The sequence below is a fragment of the Charadrius vociferus genome, unplaced genomic scaffold, assembly GCF_000708025.1.
Source record: "Charadrius vociferus isolate BGI_N301 unplaced genomic scaffold, ASM70802v2 scaffold93, whole genome shotgun sequence".
NCBI lineage: Eukaryota > Metazoa > Chordata > Aves > Charadriiformes > Charadriidae > Charadrius > Charadrius vociferus.
This window is the reverse complement of record NW_009647838.1, coordinates 277,626-289,893: the sequence shown is the minus strand read 5'-3', so window position 1 is coordinate 289,893 and position 12,268 is coordinate 277,626.

Here is a 12,268-nt window from a genome sequence, read left to right as displayed (position 1 = left end):
CATGCCTAAAGAACAGTAGATGAAGGATGTGGGAATTATGCAAACGGAATGCCAGAGGTAAACTGCAGTTAGGATAACGTTTCCTTCATCTCTCTGTTTACAGAATTGTAGCTGGCTTGTAATGGTGCCAGTGTCCTCAGGAGCCCTTTCCAGGGATTTCTGGGAACCACAACAACATGTTAGGAAGAGGATGGAGTTAATCAGTTGGGCTTTCCTGCTGCTATATTCAGCCTAGCAAGCTGCCTCCGACAGATGTTTCTGCTTTTAGGCCACAAGGAACTTTATTGACTGGCTTTCCCTGTGTTCAAGAAGCATGTAAAGCTATCAAAGGCTTGTTTTCCATAAGAGCATTTTCTTGTCAGGTGATGTTTTTCTCTCTCTGGCATAGCGGATTTTAATGAATCTCCCAATAGACCGGTCCCCCAAGAGAAAAAATAGAGGAAATCTGCGTTACCTGATTTTCTCTCCTGCCTGCCGGAGGCATGGGCCGTAAGCGACGGCGAAGTTACACAGCAGAGCTGTGTAGAGCAGTTCCCAGAGCCCTCTGCTCCCCACCAACCCTCCCATCAGCTACCCTGACCTGCCTGTTATGAATGCAATTTCCCGCATGTGATACAAACCAAATTAGAGCCAGGTCCCAGGTGTTCCTTACACGGTTTGAGGCCAGCCAGTTAATACCGCTGCCTGGGTCTTGTATCCCTACCTGTCTCCCATGGCTTGCATGACAAGATGGGAAACCTGACTGTGTGAGCACCCGTGTGAGCTGTCTCCTCGCGAGATCTCTTTGGATGGGATGGGGGAAAGGACGGGTTGGGCACAGCCCCTCCATGGGCTGTGGGGTGATGGAGGGCCCCTCTCCTAGAAAACACCTCCTCCCTCATTCTTGCCCCTGCCTTGCTGCATTCGTCCTGAAGGATTTACCTTCTCAAGCATTCAGCTCACCCAGGTGTTAGACAGGATCAGACAAGACCAGGTTAAAACAAAGTGCCCCCTTTTCTCCATTTCACTGTTGTGGTCCCCTGAAGTGAGCAAAGTTACTCCTCGGTCCCCCACCTCAACTCTAGGAAGGAGCTGCCTGCCCAAAGGACGTTGGTGGGGTTATAGGTCCTCCCTGGCTCACGGCACAGCCAACTTGCAGAAGGGACATGACACCCAGCATTGTGTCTGCCCTGCAAACCGTGCCTTTCCTAATCAGTCACAACTGTTTGCGCTCGCAGCACTGGCCTCTCAAGGCATCGCGTTACATGGGTCAATAAGGACAGGAGTTATCTATCTGACCAAAACTGCAGGTGCAAAATCATGCCTGCAGCTATCTGGGGCCATAAAAACAAGGCATCCTCCAGAGGCAGGTTGCAACAGAAGCTGCCACACAGTAGCTGTACGAGTCCTTCCTCTCCCGGCCGAGCCCTGCGGGGCGCTTCTCCGGCACGTAGTCTGTTCATCTGGAAGAAGGAGAAATGCAATTTCACCCATCCTCTCCTGGCAGCAGTGGCTAGGAGGGATGGTTATTTTAGTGGACCATAACATTATTATAATAATTGCTGCTTCAGCAGACAGAATTATTAGCCTGTCAGTAATGCGTTAGACAGCAACACTTGTCTCAAATGCCTGTTAATTATCTAAATAAGCAAATTTGCTTCCTTTCCCACCATGGTCACTAGTCTCTTGTATCATTTGTGCAGCCAAAGCTGTAATCTTGCAAATACCCCTGCAAGTACTTGTCATTACAAGGGTTGTCTCGTCGAAGCGCAGAGGCTGCCGATGGAGGAAGAAATGCTGGACTAGTTCCCCAGGGCCTGATTCAAATCCTTTTGTAATCAGTAAAGAGATGCTCCCAGTCTTTCATGGTTTTGGATTGTATCCTCAGATAGTAGCTTTTTCCAGGCAGGAATTTTGCTGCAAACGTCTCTTGAATACACTTGAGAGATCTGGCAGCTGATAAAATACTCAGCCTTAAGCCAATACAGAGAGTGGAGCCCTGAATATATTGTATTTTTTTTAACATAGAGTTTTTCTCCTGGGGAAAGCAACAATCTGATATGCTTTAATCTCCAGAGTCAGACCTGAAGTAGCTTTTTAGTTACTCGGAGACATCCAAAACCTGAAAATGTGGCTTCCAATGTAAGAGTTTGAGGCTGCAGACATCCACAGGGCTCCAGTGCATGCCCTCTGCCTGCTGCGCAGCCAGGGTTTGCCTTCCCAGCCACCTCCCCTGCGCTCCCCCTGTGCCTGTTCGCGTACCAGCATCCCCTCCTTTAAACGCCGATGGGCTCTGCTGCAGCGGGCAGGGCACCTACCTGCTCTACCTCACGCAAGCCAAAATCCCAGGAGGGTGTCCCATCATGGGCCAAAGGATGGCTTGCCTGCAAACCCCCTGTCCCCCACTGCTCCCAGACCTTCTCCCGGGCTACTGTGCACAGGCTGTAGCAGTGAACTCCCCGTGCCTGAAGAAGAGCATCTTCAGAATGTAAATTGGGGCCTTGAAGCTGCAGCCCCCAAGAAGATGCAGCCCACAAGCAGGTACCACGGGGCGAGTGTGGGATGGGATGGCAGCTGCTGGCATAGGTGTAGCGTCCCTTGGGCAGGGGCCAAGTGACCCCACAGGTGGCTGGTGGTGCACAAGGAGCCTGGAAAACTTCGTTCCACCAATTTGAGTCATCTCGGGGGTGTGCTGGGAGCCAGCTCCTTTGCCTCCCACCTAATGAAGGACAGAGAAAAGGAAGTTCCTGGCTCTCCACCAGCCTGCACCCAAGTTAAACGACAGACAGCCACCCAAATTCCTCCCTTTTTGCTTCAAACCTGCACAGAGGCTGGAGTGCAGTGGCTGCTGGAGGAGTCTAAGATGAGGAAAACCCAGAACTTGTCCCCAGGGGACAATTTCGTACAAATCTCAAACCATGAAGTTGCTCACAACAGTGTTAATTTTATTTAGGGATGTTAGCAAGCACATAATGAAAACCATCATCAAAACCCAGGTAAATTTTGCCACCTAAATAGGCGATTTACCTTCCCAGCTGTGGCTGGTGACCCCACAAGCGCAGAGCTGTAGGGCTGCTGCTCATTTGGGGCTGTAAAAAAACCCATGTACGTTTAGTGAAAGCAGATAGAGCCATCTAGTGACAAGAGAAATGCTTTCTTTACTTCATGCCGTGAAAGATCTCCACAAGCCCCCAAAAGCCTGTGTTGGCCACCAGTACAGGTGGGCCTGCAAGGCATGGGCAGCCCCTCTCCCATGGCTGAGCCTTATGAGGTTCACACCGCCAGAGCTTCACGTGGTCCTCAGCAAAGCTTTTGGGAGCGGGGACGGCAGCCCTGAGCAAAAAGGCTGTTTGGGTCATTGACAAGGTCTGGGTTTGGGAAGAGCCCGTGGGGCTTTGCAGGCAGAGCTTGGCCCCAGCCACACGGCGGGCAGATAGTGCTCTCATATTTGGTGGGAGAAGGAGTCTCCCCAAGCTGTTTTTGAGCTGCTTTAGCCAACCGAGGCAAAAATCAGGACAGGAGAGATGCTCCTTCGAAAACCAAAAAAGATATTGAAATACTTTGTTTCAAAAGATGCATGAATTGTATGTTAAAAAAAAAAAATTAAAGGATTCTAGAACTTGTGTCCTTTTAAAATAAGGCAACATTTGATAATAGCATTGCCGCTGACCAAAACAAAGCTCTTCCATAATTTTATATCACTAACATTTTGAAAACTTTTGATTTCTTCACTGGGGAAGCATGGTTTTTTTTTCCTTCTCCCTTTTTCTTCTTCGTCTAGCACATTCCTCCTCTTTGCTGAAGAATTCACACAGCTCAGCTCGTTATCGGTCTAGCTAATTACATTACTGCACTTCCCAGCAAATTAAGACCCAAAGCCTGCCGTTTTACAGTAAACTCTCCAAAGAAAGGGCTAATGAGGTTACTTAGCGGGTTTTGTTCCTCCGGTAATTTCCATACAGCACTTGGTTTATAAAGTAGGAGATAAGGTAGCCACCACAGGTTTTATGTTAGCCTTCCCAAGCATCACCCAGGTCTCCCAGCACTTCTGGGAAGGAAAGGATTCTCCTGCTGGAGGCCCAGAGGTGAGACCATTTGCCCCCAGGTTAGAAGGAGACCAAAGCCATCTTTAGCCCTATCTGTGCTTCGAGCAAAGCCCAGACACACACCGTTTGGGTGCCTTAGGCTGTACCCACACAGCTCAGCGATGGACCCCCAGGGCAAAGTAGTTGTGTCCCAACCACAGAGCCCTCAAGCCTAGGTCTTCCCCTTATCCCATGACGTTTCCTCATGGCCAAAAGCCAGGATTGTCACCTTGTGCCGGGAGCAGAAACCACTTCAAAGCACCTGAAATGGGTGCAGCCCATCTGAGCAGTGCTTTCATAGGACGAGAGTGGAGATACTTGCGGGAGTGTGGCATGAAACTGGCTGAAGATGCAGGGCTGGGACCACCACATCAGCTCTGCAGCGAGTGGGCTGGTCGCTGCCAGCATCACCCTAACTCAGGGCAGGTGGAGACAGACTGAACCATACCAAGCTGTGCTGGGAGGGGGAAGGACTTGAACTCCAGTTTTGCGGAGAAATTCCAGCTGCAAAGCTTGGGTTGACTCAGAATGGAAACAAACCCAACGCTCTCTTCACTACAAAACACCCCAAAGCAAAACAATTTGTTTGAGGTCAACCTACATGTTTGGATTAGCCTCTGGTTTCTGCTTTTCTTTTGAAAATAAGAGGCCAAAATTTTCCTTTTGTTGTTCCCACAGAAAGGTTTTCTTTCTATCAGATGTCACAAGTCTCTGGACTTTTTCTACTTAATGATTTGTTTGTACCTGCAGTCCCAGCCAGGAATTCAGCACTAGCATCCTGGTTATTTTGCATATCCATAATTAAGTCAAAGTGAAATGAGTGGATGTAATGAGTTATCACAGTGAAGGGTGTGGAAGGAAAACAAGGACAATGCAGTCATCAAAGGAGCAAAAATGCTTTTGTACAGGTTATAATTTAAAAAAAAAGAATTCCCTTCTGATGAAAGAATGATTCCCTGCCACTATTACCTGATTATCGTTGATCTCCGCCACGCTTAGCTTTGTTCATTTAGTCATGCTTTCCTCTTCCCAGATCCTCTCAGCTCTCTTTGGCCATTTGTGGGTGAAAAATTCACCCACATTTTGTGTCTGTTCATAAATCTGCATACTAAAATCTAGAGCAAGAGGCTGTGCTACGTGCTCATCCAGCACGTAGCACAGCAGGGTTTCCAATCTTTCACTGGGCTGTTATAAATACAGCCCAAGTGCCTTAACGACACATGGTTCTCCCTTACCCTCTCATCTGAAGGTGTTACTCTGGTCACGGTTAATCGGGTATGAACCTGGGAGTGACAAGTTAGTTCACTCAAGTTGTTTTAATCACTTTAGAGTCGTGTCCAAAGCCCGTAGCTGGCTCACAGTGCTGGCTGGGACACACAGCCAGGGTCAACCTTTAATTTAAAGGCCTAATTGTGAATGTGTTTAAACAGAAGGCTCTCTGAAGACCTGTTCCGCCAGACCCTCCAAGTGCTGGAAGCTGGACTAACATACGCTGTGCTTTCTGCAAAGGACTCCAAGCAAAACAGCTTTCTGTTTTATTTGAAAAGTTTCCATCTCTCCAGCAAAAAGAAAAACTGAAGCCCTTCCTCAACTCTGCTTCAAGCTGACAAACACAACTGTTTTTCACAATTCTACCTCATATCTATTAATAAGTCCGTGACTACAACTGTCTTGGATGATAAGTTATCAACCAGACTTACTCATCGGGCTCTCTCCTCTCTGTTCCATCTTCCCTGCCCACCTGCAAGCTGTTGCTCTGCCCCGCAGGGAGCAGCTGCTGCCCCTCTGGTGATGGGTGTTGCACCAACTCGCTCTTAAATACACCCTCAGTGGGACATGGCTTTTCCCTCCTGTAACAGATTTGAGGGGGGCTCTAGGGCTGAGTTATTTAACTCAGGCTCTTAGGAGAAGACTCTTCTCCTCCCTAAGAAAACCAACTCTCTTTATAGCTTTTAACTGTAATTAGTGCATCTGGACCGCATCCTTTCTCTCTTGCATCTCTCCCTTTGGCTGTCCTGCCCCTTTGTCCTGCTTTCTGCCATTGCTTGCACCATCCCAAAACGCGCACCTCTGTGCAGCTTAGGTGCTCATCAGAACAGAGCAACACTCTCTGCAGCTCCAACCTAAAGTGCCAAACGCCCAATGAGATGCTGCCGAGGAGTGGCAGGGAGGGATGGCATCGGGACAGGGATGTTAGTGTGGGGAGCTGTGATTGGCTTAGGGATGGTCTGCAGGCAGAAGGAGAGACCGCATCAATTAGCTAATGATGTGCAGGGCGGGTCATTTTAGGTGTACTTGCTTCCCATTTCTTTGGATGATGAATTCATTTAGGGGCACATTTACATATTTGCCATAATCTGAAGGTGCTGTGCTGCTGAATGTGTGTGCACGGAGATGTGTTGTGACTTTGCAATTGCACTTGTAAAACTGTCTGTCACTTGAGTTTGTTTATTCCTTTTCTGTATTTTGATACATTGGCTGGCCAGCAGCCTTCAGCTCTGCCTCGCGCTTCAAACACTCCTGCTAAATAACGCCCCGTCCCTAATTGTAGGGACAAAAGAGCAAGGTTTTGGAGCCCAGCACAAACACCTTTATTCAGAATTCTTACTTGAGTCATCTGCTTTCAAGGAAGAAAACGATGATTAATTGATTCCTGCTTGCTGACTGTCCCACTGAGCCCAGCAAAGCCATACCAGTACAAGCCAGTTTACGCAAAAGAGGCTCTATAGGCTCCAACAATGGACTCTCAACGTGTACCCCCTCCCCCCACACAACTTCTGAAGCCTGTAGATGGTTTCACTGAAGTTTTATGACAACAACTAGGGAAAACAACTTTGGGAACTAACATTGCCCAGCAAGACACAGCCTGCAGCATGTTTTTTATGGCCAAGAACTCGCAGCGTTCCTGGCTTCATTTCCTCACTGCTCGCAGCAGTCCCCCTTTATGGCAGGGCTGTGCCCCCCCGACGCTCCAGGCAGCATCGTGGGCTCAGATGTGGTGAAGCCAATGACTGGGACAGCAGAGAGCTGGGATTTGGAAACCTACATGAATTAAACCAAGGATAATCTGGGCTAGGTAACAACTGCTAGCTTGCTCTTACAGCCGGCATCATTGAGGCACATCCCTGTTGCCTGGGCTGTGCACCAGTGACTTTGGGTGAGTGGTGGGAAGGGCTCCGTCAGCACAGGGCTGGGACCGTGGACAAACACAGAGGAACACCATGGTCTTACGGCTTCCAGTGTTTGAGCTAATGTGCTCAGTACCAGCTTGATCTTCTCTGCCCAGCACCACCCTGTGTGGTCCTCTCCTTGGGGACATTGCAAAAGTCACAATCTGCGGATGCATGAAAAGCTGCTGTCACTGCTGTCACCAATGTCAGGTGTCCTGGGCTGGCAGCCAGGGGTTTTTCCTTATCAGCAGGTACTTTATAATGTAACGCTCCTGCTTACATCAAAAGAAAGGAAATATAGAAATACATTCTCAAAGAAAAGGATTTATCCCTATAAAGTCAGTGAGGTTGGTACAGGACCAAAGGGCAGGATCTGGCCTGCAAAGCCGGTGGTGAAAGCGATTGATAATGAAAATACAGCATTTTGGAGGAGAAGGTTCTGGGAATAATGCAGGAACCTCAGAAACCAGAAACACACATCAGAGCTTATTTTCTCCCAAGGCGGTTGAACATTAACAAAACCTACGTTAGCGGCAGCTCTGTGTTGCTGGCAGGAGGGGCTCTGACACTCACTTGCTCCCCTTCTTCCAGGCTTTACTGATGTGTCACTTCAGCTTGACATGGCAGGCAGGCTGCACACCCCTGCCCTTGCCCTCAGTAGCTGGGAGGGTTAGGTAAATCCCCGGCCAGCTGAAATCTGGATGGAGCACACCTGAGCTCTCCTGAGAGAGGAGATTGCTGTGGCTGAGCTCGCCTTGCCCTGAGCAGGAATTTCTGTGAGTCGTAACATTGTTTTGACTCCAGCCTTTATTAAACTTGGCCGTTCCCCAGTCATTTTAGCCCAGATTTTTCTAGTAAGTGAGGCTTGGTGTTTGCAGACATGCTGTCTATCCCATGAGAATTTTACCTTCCTCATTCGCAGGCAAAGAAAGTACCATTTGTTGTATGAGTGTGGGAGGCAAGCAGCAGCTTGTAGTTTCATTATTGTTTACCACAGAAAAAAAATTTCCCCATCTAGGAACATTTTATTTTCTTTGTGGACAGGAGATGATAGGGTAATGAACGGCCACTCATGACATGAGAATGCAGAAGCAACGGTGGCACCCGGAAGGTGCATCCATTGTTACAAAATCATTAGGAATCACTTGTCCACGCAGGGACCCTGGTCACAACCCTTTTTATGATGTTTCCACGCAGAATCGCACGCTGCAGGAAGACAGCCCGGCAGCTACAGCCACCCTGATGGCACTGCCCATGCAATGGCAGTTCAGCTCTTTCGTATAATAAGCTTGACTCAGCCTGGACATTTGAAAATTATCCATCCATTCCCAACTTAAGCCTGCCCTGCCTGAGGTTTAAGTTCATAGATAACTTGGTAAAAGCGTGAGCCAGTCCCGATGAAACCCTCCTTAGCTCTGTTACACTGCAAAACTCCAGGCCAGCTGGAAATATTTGTGGTATTTGTAATATTTGTAATATTGTGATGAGCTGCATTTCTCTGCAGGCATCTCAGTGCGCAGCTGCTTTTTGCACAACATTTTGGCATAAGAACTCTCGGGAAATGGCTTTGCTCCTGTCACAGGAGCACAGAGGGACCACAGTTAGTGGCATCGGCCGAATCTTCCACAGCTGTAAGTAGTCACAAGCTCATTTCACCACCTGAGATACGTATTTCCTCCTGTACGCTCACCTTAAACCTCTTGTCACACCGCAGGACCTCACATCAGAGGGTAAAACCAGCCAGCCCCAGGCAGAAGCATTATGTAGCTGAGCATCCTCTGGCTGTTGTTAGGATAACATAGCAATTTGCCATCTTCCTTCTCTTCTCTCGCCTGTAATTATGCTTTAGTCACTGGTCATCTGTTCCCTTCAGACCTGTAATCCAGCAACCTTTCCGGTCCTGTCACCTACAAGTACTTATTTGCTTGCACAGTTAGGAAGACTTAAACTTCTTTTTCTTCTCTTTTGGGAAGACACAAACCACAGGCAATTTAGCTGGTGACGTAACACTGCTAATGTGCCTCGCTTGGAAAAAAAAAATCCATGGGTGCTTTAAGTGTTAACCATATGGGCATGACAGTAAACATACCCTGAAAGCCTCAGGAAATGTTAAGTGAAAGCAGAGCTGCAGTGGGGAAGGCAGCAAGGCAGGCATGCCTCGGTGTAGGCAGAGATTCCCCGTCACGTTGTACAGGCAGCGATGTCCATCTCCAACATATTTAACAAGATATAAAGTTGTAGTGTCCTGTATGGTCACTAAATTGTCTTCAGTAGGCGACTATGCGTATTTGACTTTGGCACCTTTCTAGCAGTGTGGAAAGCGTTTGTAAGGAACCATAAAAAGTCATTACATATGCAGAACAATTGAACCTCCTCAGCATCTGTGGTAGGAAACACATCTGTCTTCTGTCCCTTTCTTTCCTAAATGTCTCCTTGAATCAACTTTTATGGGAGGGTCGTAAATATCCCTTTCTATTCGAATCCAGGAGTTAACAATACCCCCTGTGACCATAAACACAAGATGTTTCATTGAGGAAAGAGGTGCACTCAAGTAAGCAGAGATCTTTGTGACAGTTGCTGCCAGTATGGTCCCCATGCACCGCTAATCACATTAGTGGGAGAGCACGGAGGTGGCCGGCAGACAGCAAAAGAAAGAGGGAGAGAAAAGCAAGACTAATCTTGTTAAAAGGGAAGCAAAGATAGACGCTACTTTTACACAGAAGCTTATAACGTCCCCATTTTCCCAGGGCTGGAATCACCTGGATGCTCTCTGGAGCGGCACGGCCACTGTGGTCGTGGAAGCAAACAGCCCCGCATCTCGCTTGTTGTGTTTACTGAGGGCTGTTTTTTCTTACAGCTCTTTGCCCGCCATGTGCTTGGTTTCTGCACAAGCAACCTTGAGTCCCTCCTAAAGTAGAGGTTTACATGCCTCCAGATGACTTTAAAAGCAGTAGGAATGGTTTTAATCCCCTGTGTGTGATCCTTTTCCAACCGACAATTTTTAACAGATGAAACAAGCGCCTAATCTAAAATATCCCTGTATTTCATCATTCTCCCCCAAGGTGGCAACATGAGATGTTTGAAGGCACCTCCTGCCTGAATGAAGTCTTTTGCTCTCCCTCTGCATGAGGACAATGCGCACATCCTAGCCATGCGGCTGCAGTACGCTTTTCTTACTCGGGGAGTCCCAAAGCACCCTCTAAACTGGGAGCTAAGGATTAGCCAAGCAGTCACTACGCAGCCTGTGACAATCCCCACGGTGGGGTTTCATCCTCTAGTCAGGGTGCCCAACCCTGCCATGCTGTGAGCCGTGGTGCAGAGGTGTTGCCCCAGGGCTGAGGTCCCCTCTGCCCTCTCACTCCTCTTGCATTTGCTGGAGATGGGGTGAGGGAAGAGGGTGCAGGAGGAGAGGTGCTCCTGACCAGATGCTCGCTGAAACATAGGCACCAGCACGTGCACTGACCCACACCCGCAGTCCTGCGCGCAGGATGCTCCTGCGTGGTGCTGAGGCTCTCCAGCCAGTTGGGAGCCCAGGGCAGGCAGTACCCAAAACAGTGAGCTTCCAGTTCAACTAGGCAAGACGTGCATTTGGGGAAAAACTTTCCCCTTTTGAGGAACCAGAGCCTGGAGAAGCAGCACCACATGCCCAGGGTGGCACATCTCCAAGCCAGCACTGGAGACCTGATGGACACAGCCTTTCTGAATGCTTCTCCAGCACCTTCAGAGCAAGATGGTCCATCATCCCACCACATCACTGTGAACCTCCCAGAGCTGTGTTAGTGGGCCCCCCTCCCACAGGGTTTAATGTTGGAAGGGAAAACAGCATCTTGTTATCTGAAAGAAACCTTAACCTGGTTTTATACCCATACCTGTTTAATCAGTATCATACTACAGTGCTGAGGATGGAAAAACAAAGTGCTTGCGTCAGTAGATGGGGTGTCTGCTGCTGCGTGTGTCGGTGCCTCACCAATTAATCAAACAGGGCAGGGGAGGGAGGACCCAACAAACAGGCAGGAGAAATACCTGATGGAAAAATCTCACTTGCTGTCGCATGGGGGGGCAGGGCCGGAGCCGGGGGGGGGCAGAAAATGAAGAAGCAACTGGAAATCTGAAAGCAAGGACAGTGGTGATGGCTTCATAGTGGAGAGTCCGTGCCCAACCAGATGGGCAACGTGTCAGCCACTTGTTGCCTTGATATTTCATCAAGTTCTTAAATACAAAATGCAAAACTCAGAACGTCTTGGCATTAAAATGGTGATTTCAGTATGGGTACCTCCCCTGGTGCCTGCTGCCTCTCCTACCTCAAATGATATTGGCATTGACCATTTAATCATGGATGGGTTTAGTGGCTGCTGGAGGAAAGCCTGGGCCCCACCTAGGGCAGGGAGCCAGGAGCTGCAGGGAGAAGGGAAGGCAGCAAGGGGGATAAAGGGGAGGGGGCTACAGACACCAGGGAACAGGGCAAAGGAGGGGCTGGAAGGAGGAGAAAGAAAAGCCAGAAACAGCTGAGGGGGGAGCCTGTTTTCTCACCAATGATGCCTCTGATGAGAGGGTAAAGGTTGAAGGAATGAGGAATTGGGGTACTGCAGAAATTCAGCATTTTTGGCTGTGCAAGCCTTTGTGGGCTGTAGGGGACATCCCCAGTGCGCAGGTCCCCGTACGCACGCTGCTTTTCAACTCCAGAGGCAACAGGCAGCCCAAGTCCTTGCCCCACTTGCCTCTTCTGTAGGTGCACAGTCTGGATTACTATTATTATTATTATTATTAATTATTACTAGTTGTAGTAGTAGTACTGCTATTAATATTATTACTTTTATTATTATTTCTTGATTTTCCCAGGAATCCGGACCTTTGTCTCTTAGAGGCAAAAAAAATCATCCATGGTTTCTCTTAAAGGCAGAAAACACCTTGCTTTTTCTCTTGACGTCTATGTGGCCCTCAGATACAATTCGTTCATCTCCTCGGCTAAGCCAACATATTGATCCTTCCCCTGGGCTCTGACCCCTCCATGCCTTCTCTGTTTGCAGAGTTATC